General features: G+C 36.4%; 4 long non-coding RNA genes across 4 annotated transcripts; all 4 read right to left on the reverse strand.

Annotated features, from left to right (window-relative positions):
* Positions 1-567: 567 nt before the first annotated feature.
* On the reverse strand, positions 568-4,028 carry LOC110871876. Its single transcript, XR_002553988.2, has 3 exons — positions 3,674-4,028; positions 2,556-2,644; positions 568-678 (listed from the first exon to the last, which is right to left on the reverse strand). It is a non-coding gene; the product is annotated as an uncharacterized LOC110871876 (long non-coding RNA).
* Positions 4,029-5,864: 1,836 nt separating this feature from the next.
* On the reverse strand, positions 5,865-9,234 carry LOC110871883. The gene is made up of 3 exons (XR_002553990.2): positions 8,880-9,234; positions 7,762-7,850; positions 5,865-5,975 (listed from the first exon to the last, which is right to left on the reverse strand). It is a non-coding gene; the product is annotated as an uncharacterized LOC110871883 (long non-coding RNA).
* A 1,916-nt stretch (positions 9,235-11,150) lies between these two features.
* LOC118479554 lies at positions 11,151-14,474 on the reverse strand. The gene is made up of 3 exons (XR_004859719.1): positions 14,177-14,474; positions 13,059-13,147; positions 11,151-11,181 (listed from the first exon to the last, which is right to left on the reverse strand). It is a non-coding gene; the product is annotated as an uncharacterized LOC118479554 (long non-coding RNA).
* Positions 14,475-16,364: 1,890 nt separating this feature from the next.
* On the reverse strand, positions 16,365-19,815 carry LOC110871865. The gene is made up of 3 exons (XR_002553984.2): positions 19,461-19,815; positions 18,343-18,431; positions 16,365-16,475 (listed from the first exon to the last, which is right to left on the reverse strand). It is a non-coding gene; the product is annotated as an uncharacterized LOC110871865 (long non-coding RNA).
* Positions 19,816-21,195: the final 1,380 nt, after the last annotated feature.

Raw genomic sequence — 21,195 nt, forward strand, 5'->3', positions numbered from 1 at the left:
ACTCGCTCAACTTTTGTTGATGTTTTCCAAAATTATATGTATTTCAGGTGACAGGTTGGATCTTGGGCGCGGGTGTTGTTTCTAGAAATAGATTTCAAGTTTAGATGTCATCCACTTTTATTGGTTTATAACCTAGTCGAATGTTATGTTTTAAAACTTAAATAACCAATGTTTGTAATACTCAAATTTCATGAATGGATGAACATCGTTTTGATCACGTAGTTGTTTATTATGATTGAATGCAATGATGTTAAACCAGTCACACATCATACGCTTCCGCAAAAGTCAGGGTGTGATAAATCAAATGCAGCCTCTTTGCGATGGTCAAAAAATACCCTTGGCAAGGATTGACGACGATACTCTCGGGAAAACGAAGCATTCTGAAAGTCTCAGAAAGAACATCGAAAGCAACGATGTTCCTCTCACCTAGTGGATACCAATGTTACGCCCTAATTCGTATTTGTCAAAAGTCGCAGCGGAAATTCGTACCATAAAATTTCTTTCATTACAAACGTCTTGACTTACTTGAAAGTTCGTTTTAAAAATGTATCTTTTACAAAGATAAAATATAAGTCATGTTTACTAATAGTACATACTTAATTATTCCCGTACAATCTATCTCGTGACTCGGTCTTCGATCTCTAATTCTTGTGATAATCCGCCCGTTATCCGTATAACCTGCACTCACCACATACATTCATAACATTAGTACACATTATATAAACAAGATTCATTCGCGTACACTTCACATTTCGTCATCTTTCAAACTTTAAGCATTTCATATGCGTATCCATTTCCTGGTGAGGCTTCAATAATGTACCTGCATTACTTTTCATTCTCAAGGTGCACCATTAATAACGTTAGCCCTCAACGTGACTAAATTATGCATACATGCGTAATTACATACATACATACACATCTACTTACGTACATATCTTCCCTACAATTTTACATACGTGTATACTCTCATACATGTCTTATTACATACATACATATACTTCTACATACGTACGTACCTTTCCTACATCTTTACATACATGCATACGCTCGTACATATCTTTATACATACATACATGCACATCTATATACGTACAAACCTTTCCTACATCATTACATACATGCATACACTCGTACATATCTTTTTACATACATACATGCACATCTATATACGTACAAACCTTTCCTACATCATTACATACATGCATACACTCGTACATATCTTTATACATACATACATGCACATCTATATACGTACAAACCTTTCCTACATCATTACATACATGCATACACTCGTACATATCTTTATACATACATACATACATGCACATCTATATACGTACAAACCTTTCCTACATCATTACATACATGCATACACTCGTACATATCTTTATACATACATACATACACATCTACATTTGTTCATACCCTTCCTACGTCATTACCTACATGCATACCTTTATGTACACGTGCTAGATCACGCGTACCTCTTACATAATCATACATTATTTACATGGGTCTTAGACTTAGCTTTATAGCTCATAAACATCTAAGGAACCATCAAAATCATGTTTGGAAGGTCCGCCGTAGACCACGGATGACAAACCGAAGCCTACGATACATAAAATAACTTAAATAACAAGATTTCAGCTTTTGGAACTTGGGGAGGCCGTCGCCGACGCCCCTAGGGCCGTCGGCGACGGGCCTTGCATTTACCCGTAGCCCAAAAACCCGTAGACAGGAGATTAACCCGTCAGCACAAAAATTCACTTTCTGGAGCCCGTCGGCGACGCCCCCATACCCGTCGGCGACGCCCTCTAGAAACTGCAGTTTTCTGCAGTTCCGTTTCGTCGTCCGTACGCACTAAAACGCGCATAACTTTTGAACCGTTTACCCGTTTAACCTCCCGTTTCTTCCTACATGCTTGTAAATTCACATTCTATCATATTAACTTAAAATCCTACCTCCGGAATAAGGAATTTCTTAACTTACGTGCATTCGACATATTACCCTTTTCTAACTATTTGACCCGTTCGTGCATTTATCAACATAATCTGATTACTTAACCTCGACTCCTCATGAACCTTTTAATATCAACGTCATTTATCATAGAGGATTAAATTCTTGGATGTCTTACCTATTTTTAACATATTTTTGGTCAGAAGCTTACCTTGACCCGTTATGGGTATTTATGCATTAAGTAGTTTATGACATACAAAAACATACTCCACATTTTCATGCTTGACCAAAGTATTATACTAATCGAATATCTTGATTCCAAACAACTTCTAAGGTCGTTTGCTCGATATACCTATCAAGGGCATTTTAGTCAATTATGCTATATCCTTAATAACAAAGGAATTTCTTGCATGAGTAACCAATCTCACTACTTAGCTACAATTTCTTAATCACACCTGCCTAGCTTGGTTCAAACTAAGATCCGTTTAATACTTTATTGACATCATACAACTCATTCCTATTTGACCTCAATTATCACATATAATTAGATTGCATATAACATTACATAACAACTAAGAAGTGATTGCGGAATCACTTACCTTAAGCGTCCGTGTTCAAGCTTGCTTCCTCACCTCCTCATGACCCGTTAACGTTCCGTTCTTGAGTCCATGCTAATGTGATCCCTCTCCTTTCATGTCATTACAATCACATTATGGTTAGCACAAATGCTCATTCATACTAACATTCATTTCCTTCCATTCATATATTACTTGCATTTTTATTAACCAAATACCACATACATAAGGCATAGACTAAAAGTTACCTTGTTCCACATTCACGCATCTCAATCATCATCGTACACGACATGTAGATCATCTAGTACATAACACATTACTTCTCTACTATTATAATTGTGTCCGAAAGGCTAACCATGTTATTCATTCATTGTTAACTTTCAAAAAGTCAACTGTCTTACTTACACACTTTCAACTTATGAACATGTATCCATCTTAATATGGTAGAGCATAGTATTAACATTATACGCATTTCATGATCGTATTATATGACATATTAAACTACATGATCACCTAATTATATACACATGTACATACATAATCCTTTTCTTCCACACCAACGTTTTCATATCTTCACAACTAACACCTTAACTCATACTTAGCTAACCCAACATCCTTTCAACATAGCCTCCGCATGAACTATATCTAAAACGCACTTCTCATGTTAGTTTACTATCAAATACATTATTATCACGTTCTATATATAATTACCTATTACTTGCATACAATTTCACACATCATTTCCATTTAGACATTTCATCAAACACTTGGTGTGCGTACAACTTTCTAAGCCTAATGTACAAGTATTTTATGCATAATATTACATGTTCATGTCAAGATCATCAAGTTCCACTAGAATCATAAAATTCTCATAATATACCCAAATTAACTAACAATTACTCATTACATACAACATCATACATGAATTTTACACAACAATTAAACATGTATAATTATCCATATCATCATCTTCACTACTACAAGTGGGTTTCATCCAAAATCATCAAATTACTTAGAATCTTGCATAGTTCATGTTCTATATAGTGATTCTAACACATGTACATGATCAATTTCGTACAATTTCATGGATTGTTCATAACCCACTTCATAGCAAGATCATTAAATCGTAAATTACAACTTACCACATGTTTAATAGGGCTAGATCATCAAGAAAACGTGTTCATGCATTAGTTTAGGCTGAAATCCTTCTTCAATTTGATGGTTTCTTGAGGGTTAGGGTTTACACCCCTCACTCCCTTCTCCTGATCGTTCTCACGCACACACACACCTTGTGTGTGTGAGATTTTTGTTTTAATTAAATTCACTTTCAACTTTGGCAATCCTAGTCCCTCAAGTTTATTACCCATCATAGTTACCACAAGTTTCAATCCTTTACTTAATTTGCTAGACATTTAACTAGGTTTACTAACCTAGTTATTATACCCCCTTTTGTTAAACATGATAACAAACTAGCAAATTAATAATTCGGTTTTGGGGCGTTACAAGTCTACCCCCCTTAAATGAGGTTTCGTCCCCGAAACCTTTCTCACTTCCATTTATACATACACCTATCATGTTTGACTTCTTCTTAACAAATCTATACTTCCCATGCCATACTTCCACGTAACCTTCTCATTTCCTTGACCGGTTAGTAATAGTTCATCGTCCCTATATATTCAAACCTATATTAATGCTTACTTATAAAGGCATTCATTACATCCTTTTATGTTTTAAATCCGTCCCACGGATTTAAACGTAACATCCATACCCTTCATTCCTTCTATGTTTGAATCCATCTAGCGGTTTCAAACATGTCATTCTTACCTTTTCTTTCTTACATGTGTTTAACAAAAACTTAAAGTTTTACCTACCTTCAGCAACAAGGTTTTAAGGTTAGTCATCTTAGTTGTCGAATCATAATTACTTCATTTTAGTTCTATTCATATAGGAGCTTTCTTCTTTCTTACACATTCAACTACCCAAGTAAATGGGGTTCGGCATAAACGCTCTCAATGAGAGTTAAGCATACACATTCGACTACCCAAATAATTGGGTTTCGGCATAAACACTCTCAACGAGAGTTAAGCATACACATTCCACTACCCAAATAACTGGGTTTGGCATAAACACTCTCAACGAGAGTTAAGCATACACATTCCACTACCCAAATAACTGGGTTTGGCATAAACACTCTCAACGAGAGTTAAGCATACACATTCCACTACCCAAATAACTGGGTTTGGCATAAACACTCTCAACGAGAGTTAAGCATACATATTCCACTACCCAAATAACTGGGTTTGGCATAAACACTCTCAACGAGAGTTAAGCATACACATTCCACTACCCAAATAACTGGGTTTGGCATAAACACTCTCAACGAGAGTTAAGCATACATATTCCACTACCCAAATAATTGGGTCTTTCGCTTTTAATCATAACTTCTTCTTTCAATCTGTATAACGGATTAAGCTTCTAGCATTCATTAGAGCATTCAAAATCACCCGTTCAAAACGGATGGTAGCTTATTCTTATTCGACTTGTTCGCTAGAACCGGTCGACTCGCATAACTTTTCATAACCTTCGTTAGCATAACCAAATCCGCAATGGATTTGCTTTTTCGCATTCGCTACAACATAGCGCCCACCTGCTACCCAGTTCTACCGGACATACCTGCAATAATTGCCACGGTCTCACGAACGTCATATGCTTCTTGCGTACTGGCCAGGTGCGCAATTCACACACTAGTTTCGTGCCTTCGTGTAATCATCGCCTTATGCCAGAGAAATGGGTTTCAGTTTCGTGCATATTTCTAAAACTTCCCCAAGACCACATCATTGTCTTTCGTTTAATAATTACCCTCCCAAGGAGACCCCTTCCTTTTTCTTTTGACATCGGTACTCATACATGTTAGTAGTGTGTACCTGGGGTTAATTTGCCTATTTGCACCTTTGCCCGCCTTAGCGTTCATCCTATTCTGCATTCACGGATCATCCTCTTCAAACTCTTAAGCTTACCTTGCACATAACATACTATTAGTTTCCTTCAAATACATAATCTAATACATACTTACATTTGCTTTTGCATTTAGGCCTCGATCGAGTCTTGGATTGTACGGGTTCTTGATTACGAGAGCACACCGGTTTGAGTTCAAGCATTTACTTTATATTACTTGATTCTCTCAAACCAGGGCTCTGATACCAACTTGTTACGCCCTAATTCGTATTTGTCAAAAGTCGCAGCGGAAATTCGTACCATAAAATTTCTTTCATTACAAACGTCTTGACTTACTTGAAAGTTCGTTTTAAAAATGTATCTTTTACAAAGATAAAATATAAGTCATGTTTACTAATAGTACATACTTAATTATTCCCGTACAATCTATCTCGTGACTCGGTCTTCGATCTCTAATTCTTGTGATAATCCGCCCGTTATCCGTATAACCTGCACTCACCACATACATTCATAACATTAGTACACATTATATAAACAAGATTCATTCGCGTACACTTCACATTTCGTCATCTTTCAAACTTTAAGCATTTCATATGCGTATCCATTTCCTGGTGAGGCTTCAATAATGTACCTGCATTACTTTTCATTCTCAAGGTGCACCATTAATAACGTTAGCCCTCAACGTGACTAAATTATGCATACATGCGTAATTACATACATACATACACATCTACATACGTACATATCTTCCCTACAATTTTACATACGTGTATACTCTCATACATGTCTTATTACATACATACATATACTTCTACATACGTACGTACCTTTCCTACATCTTTACATACATGCATACGCTCGTACATATCTTTATACATACATACATGCACATCTATATACGTACAAACCTTTCCTACATCATTACATACATGCATACACTCGTACATATCTTTTTACATACATACATGCACATCTATATACGTACAAACCTTTCCTACATCATTACATACATGCATACACTCGTACATATCTTTATACATACATACATGCACATCTATATACGTACAAACCTTTCCTACATCATTACATACATGCATACACTCGTACATATCTTTATACATACATACATACACATCTACATTTGTTCATACCCTTCCTACGTCATTACCTACATGCATACCTTTATGTACACGTGCTAGATCACGCGTACCTCTTACATAATCATACATTATTTACATGGGTCTTAGACTTAGCTTTATAGCTCATAAACATCTAAGGAACCATCAAAATCATGTTTGGAAGGTCCGCCGTAGACCACGGATGACAAACCGAAGCCTACGATACATAAAATAACTTAAATAACAAGATTTCAGCTTTTGGAACTTGGGGAGGCCGTCGCCGACGCCCCTAGGGCCGTCGGCGACGGGCCTTGCATTTACCCGTAGCCCAAAAACCCGTAGACAGGAGATTAACCCGTCAGCACAAAAATTCACTTTCTGGAGCCCGTCGGCGACGCCCCCATACCCGTCGGCGACGCCCTCTAGAAACTGCAGTTTTCTGCAGTTCCGTTTCGTCGTCCGTACGCACTAAAACGCGCATAACTTTTGAACCGTTTACCCGTTTAACCTCCCGTTTCTTCCTACATGCTTGTAAATTCACATTCTATCATATTAACTTAAAATCCTACCTCCGGAATAAGGAATTTCTTAACTTACGTGCATTCGACATATTACCCTTTTCTAACTATTTGACCCGTTCGTGCATTTATCAACATAATCTGATTACTTAACCTCGACTCCTCATGAACCTTTTAATATCAACGTCATTTATCATAGAGGATTAAATTCTTGGATGTCTTACCTATTTTTAACATGGTCAGAAGCTTACCTTGACCCGTTATGGGTATTTATGCATTAAGTAGTTTATGACATACAAAAACATACTCCACATTTTCATGCTTGACCAAAGTATTATACTAATCGAATATCTTGATTCCAAACAACTTCTAAGGTCGTTTGCTCGATATACCTATCAAGGGCATTTTAGTCAATTATGCTATATCCTTAATAACAAAGGAATTTCTTGCATGAGTAACCAATCTCACTACTTAGCTACAATTTCTTAATCACACCTGCCTAGCTTGGTTCAAACTAAGATCCGTTTAATACTTTATTGACATCATACAACTCATTCCTATTTGACCTCAATTATCACATATAATTAGATTGCATATAACATTACATAACAACTAAGAAGTGATTGCGGAATCACTTACCTTAAGCGTCCGTGTTCAAGCTTGCTTCCTCACCTCCTCATGACCCGTTAACGTTCCGTTCTTGAGTCCATGCTAATGTGATCCCTCTCCTTTCATGTCATTACAATCACATTATGGTTAGCACAAATGCTCATTCATACTAACATTCATTTCCTTCCATTCATATATTACTTGCATTTTTATTAACCAAATACCACATACATAAGGCATAGACTAAAAGTTACCTTGTTCCACATTCACGCATCTCAATCATCATCGTACACGACATGTAGATCATCTAGTACATAACACATTACTTCTCTACTATTATAATTGTGTCCGAAAGGCTAACCATGTTATTCATTCATTGTTGACTTTCAAAACGTCAACTGTCTTACTTACACACTTTCAACTTATGAACATGTATCCATCTTAATATGGTAGAGCATAGTATTAACATTATACGCATTTCATGATCGTATTATATGACATACTAAACTACATGATCACCTAATTATATACACATGTACATACATAATCCTTTTCTTCCACACCAACGTTTTCATATCTTCACAACTAACACCTTAACTCATACTTAGCTAACCCAACATCCTTTCAACATAGCCTCCGCATGAACTATATCTAAAACGCACTTCTCATGTTAGTTTACTATCAAATACATTATTATCACGTTCTATATATAATTACCTATTACTTGCATACAATTTCACACATCATTTCCATTTAGACATTTCATCAAACACTTGGTGTGCGTACAACTTTCTAAGCCTAATGTACAAGTATTTTATGCATAATATTACATGTTCATGTCAAGATCATCAAGTTCCACTAGAATCATAAAATTCTCATAATATACCCAAATTAACTAACAATTACTCATTACATACAACATCATACATGAATTTTACACAACAATTAAACATGTATAATTATCCATATCATCATCTTCACTACTACAAGTGGGTTTCATCCAAAATCATCAAATTACTTAGAATCTTGCATAGTTCATGTTCTATATAGTGATTCTAACACATGTACATGATCAATTTCGTACAATTTCATGGATTGTTCATAACCCACTTCATAGCAAGATCATTAAATCGTAAATTACAACTTACCACATGTTTAATAGGGCTAGATCATCAAGAAAACGTGTTCATGCATTAGTTTAGGTTGAAATCCTTCTTCAATTTGATGGTTTCTTGAGGGTTAGGGTTTACACCCCTCACTCCCTTCTCCTGATCGTTCTCATGCACACACACACCTTGTGTGTGTGAGATTTTTGTTTTAATTAAATTCACTTTCAACTTTGGCAATCCTAGTCCCTCAAGTTTATTACCCATCATAGTTACCACAAGTTTCAATCCTTTACTTAATTTGCTAGACATTTAACTAGGTTTACTAACCTAGTTATTATACCCCCTTTTGTTAAACATGATAACAAACTAGCAAATTAATAATTCGGTTTTGGGGCGTTACAAGTCTACCCCCCTTAAATGAGGTTTCGTCCCCGAAACCTTTCTCACTTCCATTTATACATACACCTATCATGTTTGACTTCTTCTTAACAAATCTATACTTCCCATGCCATACTTCCACGTAACCTTCTCATTTCCTTGACCGGTTAGTAATAGTTCATCGTCCCTATATATTCAAACCTATATTAATGCTTACTTATAAAGGCATTCATTACATCCTTTTATGTTTTAAATCCGTCCCACGGATTTAAACGTAACATCCATACCCTTCATTCCTTCTATGTTTGAATCCATCTAGCGGTTTCAAACATGTCATTCTTACCTTTTCTTTCTTACATGTGTTTAACAAAAACTTAAAGTTTTACCTACCTTCAGCAACAAGGTTTTAAGGTTAGTCATCTTAGTTGTCGAATCATAATTACTTCATTTTAGTTCTATTCATATAGGAGCTTTCTTCTTTCTTACACATTCAACTACCCAAGTAAATGGGGTTCGGCATAAACGCTCTCAATGAGAGTTAAGCATACACATTCGACTACCCAAATAATTGGGTTTCGGCATAAACACTCTCAACGAGAGTTAAGCATACACATTCCACTACCCAAATAACTGGGTTTGGCATAAACACTCTCAACGAGAGTTAAGCATACACATTCCACTACCCAAATAACTGGGTTTGGCATAAACACTCTCAACGAGAGTTAAGCATACACATTCCACTACCCAAATAACTGGGTTTGGCATAAACACTCTCAACGAGAGTTAAGCATACATATTCCACTACCCAAATAACTGGGTTTGGCATAAACACTCTCAACGAGAGTTAAGCATACACATTCCACTACCCAAATAACTGGGTTTGGCATAAACACTCTCAACGAGAGTTAAGCATACATATTCCACTACCCAAATAATTGGGTCTTTCGCTTTTAATCATAACTTCTTCTTTCAATCTGTATAACGGATTAAGCTTCTAGCATTCATTAGAGCATTCAAAATCACCCGTTCAAAACGGATGGTAGCTTATTCTTATTCGACTTGTTCGCTAGAACCGGTCGACTCGCATAACTTTTCATAACCTTCGTTAGCATAACCAAATCCGCAATGGATTTGCTTTTTCGCATTCGCTACAACATAGCGCCCACCTGCTACCCAGTTCTACCGGACATACCTGCAATAATTGCCACGGTCTCACGAACGTCATATGCTTCTTGCGTACTGGCCAGGTGCGCAATTCACACACTAGTTTCGTGCCTTCGTGTAATCATCGCCTTATGCCAGAGAAATGGGTTTCAGTTTCGTGCATATTTCTAAAACTTCCCCAAGACCACATCATTGTCTTTCGTTTAATAATTACCCTCCCAAGGAGACCCCTTCCTTTTTCTTTTGACATCGGTACTCATACATGTTAGTAGTGTGTACCTGGGGTTAATTTGCCTATTTGCACCTTTGCCCGCCTTAGCGTTCATCCTATTCTGCATTCACGGATCATCCTCTTCAAACTCTTAAGCTTACCTTGCACATAACATACTATTAGTTTCCTTCAAATACATAATCTAATATATACTTACATTTGCTTTTGCATTTAGGCCTCGATCGAGTCTTGGATTGTACGGGTTCTTGATTACGAGAGCACACCGGTTTGAGTTCAAGCATTTACTTTATATTACTTGATTCTCTCAAACCAGGGCTCTGATACCAACTTGTTACGCCCTAATTCGTATTTGTCAAAAGTCGCAGCGGAAATTCGTACCATAAAATTTCTTTCATTACAAACGTCTTGACTTACTTGAAAGTTCGTTTTAAAAATGTATCTTTTACAAAGATAAAATATAAGTCATGTTTACTAATAGTACATACTTAATTATTCCCGTACAATCTATCTCGTGACTCGGTCTTCGATCTCTAATTTTTGTGATAATCCGCCCGTTATCCGTATAACCTGCACTCACCACATACATTCATAACATTAGTACACATTATATAAACAAGATTCATTCGCGTACACTTCACATTTCGTCATCTTTCAAACTTTAAGCATTTCATATGCGTATCCATTTCCTGGTGAGGCTTCAATAATGTACCTGCATTACTTTTCATTCTCAAGGTGCACCATTAATAACGTTAGCCCTCAACGTGACTAAATTATGCATACATGCGTAATTACATACATACATACACATCTACATACGTACATATCTTCCCTACAATTTTACATACGTGTATACTCTCATACATGTCTTATTACATACATACATATACTTCTACATACGTACGTACCTTTCCTACATCTTTACATACATACATGCATACGCTCGTACATATCTTTATACATACATACATGCACATCTATATACGTACAAACCTTTCCTACATCATTACATACATGCATACACTCGTACATATCTTTTTACATACATACATGCACATCTATATACGTACAAACCTTTCCTACATCATTACATACATGCATACACTCGTACATATCTTTATACATACATACATGCACATCTATATACGTACAAACCTTTCCTACATCATTACATACATGCATACACTCGTACATATCTTTATACATACATACATGCACATCTATATACGTACAAACCTTTCCTACATCATTACATACATGCATACACTCGTACATATCTTTATACATACATACATACACATCTACATTTGTTCATACCCTTCCTACGTCATTACCTACATGCATACCTTTATGTACACGTGCTAGATCACGCGTACCTCTTACATAATCATACATTATTTACATGGGTCTTAGACTTAGCTTTATAGCTCATAAACATCTAAGGAACCATCAAAATCATGTTTGGAAGGTCCGCCGTAGACCACGGATGACAAACCGAAGCCTACGATACATAAAATAACTTAAATAACAAGATTTCAGCTTTTGGAACTTGGGGAGGCCGTCGCCGACGCCCCTAGGGCCGTCGGCGACGGGCCTTGCATTTACCCGTAGCCCAAAAACCCGTAGACAGGAGATTAACCCGTCAGCACAAAAATTCACTTTCTGGAGCCCGTCGGCGACGCCCCCATACCCGTCGGCGACGCCCTCTAGAAACTGCAGTTTTCTGCAGTTCTGTTTCGTCGTCCGTACGCACTAAAACGCGCATAACTTTTGAACCGTTTACCCGTTTAACCTCCCGTTTCTTCCTACATGCTTGTAAATTCACATTCTATCATATTAACTTAAAATCCTACCTCCGGAATAAGGAATTTCTTAACTTACGTGCATTCGACATATTACCCTTTTCTAACTATTTGACCCGTTCGTGCATTTATCAACATAATCTGATTACTTAACCTCGACTCCTCATGAACCTTTTAATATCAACGTCATTTATCATAGAGGATTAAATTCTTGGATGTCTTACCTATTTTTAACATATTTTTGGTCAGAAGCTTACCTTGACCCGTTATGGGTATTTATGCATTAAGTAGTTTATGACATACAAAAACATACTCCACATTTTCATGCTTGACCAAAGTATTATACTAATCGAATATCTTGATTCCAAACAACTTCTAAGGTCGTTTGCTCGATATACCTATCAAGGGCATTTTAGTCAATTATGCTATATCCTTAATAACAAAGGAATTTCTTGCATGAGTAACCAATCTCACTACTTAGCTACAATTTCTTAATCACACCTGCCTAGCTTGGTTCAAACTAAGATCCGTTTAATACTTTATTGACATCATACAACTCATTCCTATTTGACCTCAATTATCACATATAATTAGATTGCATATAACATTACATAACAACTAAGAAGTGATTGCGGAATCACTTACCTTAAGCGTCCGTGTTCAAGCTTGCTTCCTCACCTCCTCATGACCCGTTAACGTTCCGTTCTTGAGTCCATGCTAATGTGATCCCTCTCCTTTCATGTCATTACAATCACATTATGGTTAGCACAAATGCTCATTCATACTAACATTCATTTCCTTCCATTCATATATTACTTGCATTTTTATTAACCAAATACCACATACATAAGGCATAGACTAAAAGTTACCTTGTTCCACATTCACGCATCTCAATCATCATCGTACACGACATGTAGATCATCTAGTACATAACACATTACTTCTCTACTATTATAATTGTGTCCGAAAGGCTAACCATGTTATTCATTCATTGTTAACTTTCAAAAAGTCAACTGTCTTACTTACACACTTTCAACTTATGAACATGTATCCATCTTAATATGGTAGAGCATAGTATTAACATTATACGCATTTCATGATCGTATTATATGACATATTAAACTACATGATCACCTAATTATATACACATGTACATACATAATCCTTTTCTTCCACACCAACGTTTTCATATCTTCACAACTAACACCTTAACTCATACTTAGCTAACCCAACATCCTTTCAACATAGCCTCCGCATGAACTATATCTAAAACGCACTTCTCATGTTAGTTTACTATCAATACATTATTATCACGTTCTATATATAATTACCTATTACTTGCATACAATTTCACACATCATTTCCATTTAGACATTTCATCAAACACTTGGTGTGCGTACAACTTTCTAAGCCTAATGTACAAGTATTTTAATGCATAATATTACATGTTCATGTCAAGATCATCAAGTTCCACTAGAATCATAAAATTCTCATAATATACCCAAATTAACTAACAATTACTCATTACATACAACATCATACATGAATTTTACACAACAATTAAACATGTATAATTATCCATATCATCATCTTCACTACTACAAGTGGGTTTCATCCAAAATCATCAAATTACTTAGAATCTTGCATAGTTCATGTTCTATATAGTGATTCTAACACATGTACATGATCAATTTCGTACAATTTCATGGATTGTTCATAACCCACTTCATAGCAAGATCATTAAATCGTAAATTACAACTTACCACATGTTTAATAGGGCTAGATCATCAAGAAAACGTGTTCATGCATTAGTTTAGGCTGAAATCCTTCTTCAATTTGATGGTTTCTTGAGGGTTAGGGTTTACACCCCTCACTCCCTTCTCCTGATCGTTCTCACGCACACACACACCTTGTGTGTGTGAGATTTTTGTTTTAATTAAATTCACTTTCAACTTTGGCAATCCTAGTCCCTCAAGTTTATTACCCATCATAGTTACCACAAGTTTCAATCCTTTACTTAATTTGCTAGACATTTAACTAGGTTTACTAACCTAGTTATTATACCCCTTTTGTTAAACATGATAACAAACTAGCAAATTAATAATTCGGTTTTGGGGCGTTACAAGTCTACCCCCTTAAATGAGGTTTCGTCCCCGAAACCTTTCTCACTTCCATTTATACATACACCTATCATGTTTGACTTCTTCTTAACAAATCTATACTTCCCATGCCATACTTCCACGTAACCTTCTCATTTCCTTGACCGGTTAGTAATAGTTCATCGTCCCTATATATTCAAACCTATATTAATGCTTACTTATAAAGGCATTCATTACATCCTTTTATGTTTTAAATCCGTCCCACGGATTTAAACGTAACATCCATACCCTTCATTCCTTCTATGTTTGAATCCATCTAGCGGTTTCAAACATGTCATTCTTACCTTTTCTTTCTTACATGTGTTTAACAAAAACTTAAAGTTTTACCTACCTTCAGCAACAAGGTTTTAAGGTTAGTCATCTTAGTTGTCGAATCATAATTACTTCATTTTAGTTCTATTCATATAGGAGCTTTCTTCTTTCTTACACATTCAACTACCCAAGTAAATGGGGTTCGGCATAAACGCTCTCAATGAGAGTTAAGCATACACATTCGACTACCCAAATAATTGGGTTTCGGCATAAACACTCTCAACGAGAGTTAAGCATACACATTCCACTACCCAAATAACTGGGTTTGGCATAAACACTCTCAACGAGAGTTAAGCATACACATTCCACTACCCAAATAACTGGGTTTGGCATAAACACTCTCAACGAGAGTTAAGCATACACATTCCACTACCCAAATAACTGGGTTTGGCATAAACACTCTCAACGAGAGTTAAGCATACATATTCCACTACCCAAATAACTGGGTTTGGCATAAACACTCTCAACGAGAGTTAAGCATACACATTCCACTACCCAAATAACTGGGTTTGGCATAAACACTCTCAACGAGAGTTAAGCATACATATTCCACTACCCAAATAATTGGGTCTTTCGCTTTTAATCATAACTTCTTCTTTCAATCTGTATAACGGATTAAGCTTCTAGCATTCATTAGAGCATTCAAAATCACCCGTTCAAAACGGATGGTAGCTTATTCTTATTCGACTTGTTCGCTAGAACCGGTCGACTCGCATAACTTTTCATAACCTTCGTTAGCATAACCAAATCCGCAATGGATTTGCTTTTTCGCATTCGCTACAACATAGCGCCCACCTGCTACCCAGTTCTACCGGACATACCTGCAATAATTGCCACGGTCTCACGAACGTCATATGCTTCTTGCGTACTGGCCAGGTGCGCAATTCACACACTAGTTTCGTGCCTTCGTGTAATCATCGCCTTATGCCAGAGAAATGGGTTTCAGTTTCGTGCATATTTCTAAAACTTCCCCAAGACCACATCATTGTCTTTCGTTTAATAATTACCCTCCAAGGAGACCCCTTCCTTTTTCTTTTGACATCGGTACTCATACATGTTAGTAGTGTGTACCTGGGGTTAATTTGCCTATTTGCACCTTTGCCCGCCTTAGCGTTCATCCTATTCTGCATTCACGGATCATCCTCTTCAAACTCTTAAGCTTACCTTGCACATAACATACTATTAGTTTCCTTCAAATACATAATCTAATACATACTTACATTTGCTTTTGCATTTAGGCCTCGATCGAGTCTTGGATTGTACGGGTTCTTGATTACGAGAGCACACCGGTTTGAGTTCAAGCATTTACTTTATATTACTTGATTCTCTCAAACCAGGGCTCTGATACCAACTTGTTACGCCCTAATTCGTATTTGTCAAAAGTCGCAGCGGAAATTCGTACCATAAAATTTCTTTCATTACAAACGTCTTGACTTACTTGAAAGTTCGTTTTAAAAATGTATCTTTTACAAAGATAAAATATAAGTCATGTTTACTAATAGTACATACTTAATTATTCCCGTACAATCTATCTCGTGACTCGGTCTTCGATCTCTAATTCTTGTGATAATCCGCCCGTTATCCGTATAACCTGCACTCACCACATACATTCATAACATTAGTACACATTATATAAACAAGATTCATTCGCGTACACTTCACATTTCGTCATCTTTCAAACTTTAAGCATTTCATATGCGTATCCATTTCCTGGTGAGGCTTCAATAATGTACCTGCATTACTTTTCATTCTCAAGGTGCACCATTAATAACGTTAGCCCTCAACGTGACTAAATTATGCATACATGCGTAATTACATACATACATACACATCTACATACGTACATATCTTCCCTACAATTTTACATACGTGTATACTCTCATACATGTCTTATTACATACATACATATACTTCTACATACGTACGTACCTTTCCTACATCTTTACATACATGCATACGCTCGTACATATCTTTATACATACATACATGCACATCTATATACGTACAAACCTTTCCTACATCATTACATACATGCATACACTCGTACATATCTTTTTACATACATACATGCACATCTATATACGTACAAACCTTTCCTACATCATTACATACATGCATACACTCGTACATATCTTTATACATACATACATGCACATCTATATACGTACAAACCTTTCCTACATCATTACATACATGCATACACTCGTACATATCTTTATACATACATACATGCACATCTATATACGTACAAACCTTTCCTACATCATTACATACATGCATACACTCGTACATATCTTTATACATACATACATACACATCTACATTTGTTCATACCCTTCCTACGTCATTACCTACATGCATACCTTTATGTACACGTGCTAGATCACGCGTACCTCTTACATAATCATACATTATTTACATGGGTCTTAGACTTAGCTTTATAGCTCATAAACATCTAAGGAACCATCAAAATCATGTTTGGAAGGTCCGCCGTAGACCACGGATGACAAACCGAAGCCTACGATACATAAAATAACTTAAATAACAAGATTTCAGCTTTTGGAACTTGGGGAGGCCGTCGCCGACGCCCCTAGGGCCGTCGGCGACGGGCCTTGCATTTACCCGTAGCCCAAAAACCCGTAGACAGGAGATTAACCCGTCAGCACAAAAATTCACTTTCTGGAGCCCGTCGGCGACGCCCCCATACCCGTCGGCGACGCCCTCTAGAAACTGCAGTTTTCTGCAGTTCCGTTTCGTCGTCCGTACGCACTAAAACGCGCATAACTTTTGAACCGTTTACCCGTTTAACCTCCCGTTTCTTCCTACATGCTTGTAAATTCACATTCTATCATATTAACTTAAAATCCTACCTCCGGAATAAGGAATTTCTTAACTTACGTGCATTCGACATATTACCCTTTTCTAACTATTTGACCCGTTCGTGCATTTATCAACATAATCTGATTACTTAACCTCGACTCCTCATGAACCTTTTAATATCAACGTCATTTATCATAGAGGATTAAATTCTTGGATGTCTTACCTATTTTTAACATGGTCAGAAGCTTACCTTGACCCGTTATGGGTATTTATGCATTAAGTAGTTTATGACATACAAAAACATACTCCACATTTTCATGCTTGACCAAAGTATTATACTAATCGAATATCTTGATTCCAAACAACTTCTAAGGTCGTTTGCTCGATATACCTATCAAGGGCATTTTAGTCAATTATGCTATATCCTTAATAACAAAGGAATTTCTTGCATGAGTAACCAATCTCACTACTTAGCTACAATTTCTTAATCACACCTGCCTAGCTTGGTTCAAACTAAGATCCGTTTAATACTTTATTGACATCATACAACTCATTCCTATTTGACCTCAATTATCACATATAATTAGATTGCATATAACATTACATAACAACTAAGAAGTGATTGCGGAATCACTTACCTTAAGCGTCCGTGTTCAAGCTTGCTTCCTCACCTCCTCATGACCCGTTAACGTTCCGTTCTTGAGTCCATGCTAATGTGATCCCTCTCCTTTCATGTCATTACAATCACATTATGGTTAGCACAAATGCTCATTCATACTAACATTCATTTCCTTCCATTCATATATTACTTGCATTTTTATTAACCAAATACCACATACATAAGGCATAGACTAAAAGTTACCTTGTTCCACATTCACGCATCTCAATCATCATCGTACACGACATGTAGATCATCTAGTACATAACACATTACTTCTCTACTATTATAATTGTGTCCGAAAGGCTAACCATGTTATTCATTCATTGTTGACTTTCAAAACGTCAACTGTCTTACTTACACACTTTCAACTTATGAACATGTATCCATCTTAATATGGTAGAGCATAGTATTAACATTATACGCATTTCATGATCGTATTATATGACATACTAAACTACATGATCACCTAATTATATACACATGTACATACATAATCCTTTTCTTCCACACCAACGTTTTCATATCTTCACAACTAACACCTTAACTCATACTTAGCTAACCCAACATCCTTTCAACATAGCCTCCGCATGAACTATATCTAAAACGCACTTCTCATGTTAGTTTACTATCAAATACATTATTATCACGTTCTATATATAATTACCTATTACTTGCATACAATTTCACACATCATTTCCATTTAGACATTTCATCAAACACTTGGTGTGCGTACAACTTTCTAAGCCTAATGTACAAGTATTTTATGCATAATATTACATGTTCATGTCAAGATCATCAAGTTCCACTAGAATCATAAAATTCTCATAATATACCCAAATTAACTAACAATTACTCATTACATACAACATCATACATGAATTTTACACAACAATTAAACATGTATAATTATCCATATCATCATCTTCACTACTACAAGTGGGTTTCATCCAAAATCATCAAATTACTTAGAATCTTGCATAGTTCATGTTCTATATAGTGATTCTAACACATGTACATGATCAATTTCGTACAATTTCATGGATTGTTCATAACCCACTTCATAGCAAGATCATTAAATCGTAAATTACAACTTACCACATGTTTAATAGGGCTAGATCATCAAGAAAACGTGTTCATGCATTAGTTTAGGTTGAAATCCTTCTTCAATTTGATGGTTTCTTGAGGGTTAGGGTTTACACCCCTCACTCCCTTCTCCTGATCGTTCTCATGCACACACACACCTTGTGTGTGTGAGATTTTTGTTTTAATTAAATTCACTTTCAACTTTGGCAATCCTAGTCCCTCAAGTTTATTACCCATCATAGTTACCACAAGTTTCAATCCTTTACTTAATTTGCTAGACATTTAACTAGGTTTACTAACCTAGTTATTATACCCCCTTTTGTTAAACATGATAACAAACTAGCAAATTAATAATTCGGTTTTGGGGCGTTACAAGTCTACCCCCCTTAAATGAGGTTTCGTCCCCGAAACCTTTCTCACTTCCATTTATACATACACCTATCATGTTTGACTTCTTCTTAACAAATCTATACTTCCCATGCCATACTTCCACGTAACCTTCTCATTTCCTTGACCGGTTAGTAATAGTTCATCGTCCCTATATATTCAAACCTATATTAATGCTTACTTATAAAGGCATTCATTACATCCTTTTATGTTTTAAATCCGTCCCACGGATTTAAACGTAACATCCATACCCTTCATTCCTTCTATGTTTGAATCCATCTAGCGGTTTCAAACATGTCATTCTTACCTTTTCTTTCTTACATGTGTTTAACAAAAACTTAAAGTTTTACCTACCTTCAGCAACAAGGTTTTAAGGTTAGTCATCTTAGTTGTCGAATCATAATTACTTCATTTTAGTTCTATTCATATAGGAGCTTTCTTCTTTCTTACACATTCAACTACCCAAGTAAATGGGGTTCGGCATAAACGCTCTCAATGAGAGTTAAGCATACACATTCGACTACCCAAATAATTGGGTTTCGGCATAAACACTCTCAACGAGAGTTAAGCATACACATTCCACTACCCAAATAACTGGGTTTGGCATAAACACTCTCAACGAGAGTTAAGCATACACATTCCACTACCCAAATAACTGGGTTTGGCATAAACACTCTCAACGAGAGTTAAGCATACACATTCCACTACCCAAATAACTGGGTTTGGCATAAACACTCTCAACGAGAGTTAAGCATACATATTCCACTACCCAAATAACTGGGTTTGGCATAAACACTCTCAACGAGAGTTAAGCATACACATTCCACTACCCAAATAACTGGGTTTGGCATAAACACTCTCAACGAGAGTTAAGCATACATATTCCACTACCCAAATAATTGGGTCTTTCGCTTTTAATCATAACTTCTTCTTTCAATCTGTATAACGGATTAAGCTTCTAGCATTCATTAGAGCATTCAAAATCACCCGTTCAAAACGGATGGTAGCTTATTCTTATTCGACTTGTTCGCTAGAACCGGTCGACTCGCATAACTTTTCATAACCTTCGTTAGCATAACCAAATCCGCAATGGATTTGCTTTTTCGCATTCGCTACAACATAGCGCCCACCTGCTACCCAGTTCTACCGGACATACCTGCAATAATTGCCACGGTCTCACGAACGTCATATGCTTCTTGCGTACTGGCCAGGTGCGCAATTCACACACTAGTTTCGTGCCTTCGTGTAATCATCGCCTTATGCCAGAGAAATGGGTTTCAGTTTCGTGCATATTTCTAAAACTTCCCCAAGACCACATCATTGTCTTTCGTTTAATAATTACCCTCCCAAGGAGACCCCT

This window comes from Helianthus annuus, chromosome 1, assembly GCF_002127325.2.
Source record: "Helianthus annuus cultivar XRQ/B chromosome 1, HanXRQr2.0-SUNRISE, whole genome shotgun sequence".
NCBI lineage: Eukaryota > Viridiplantae > Streptophyta > Magnoliopsida > Asterales > Asteraceae > Helianthus > Helianthus annuus.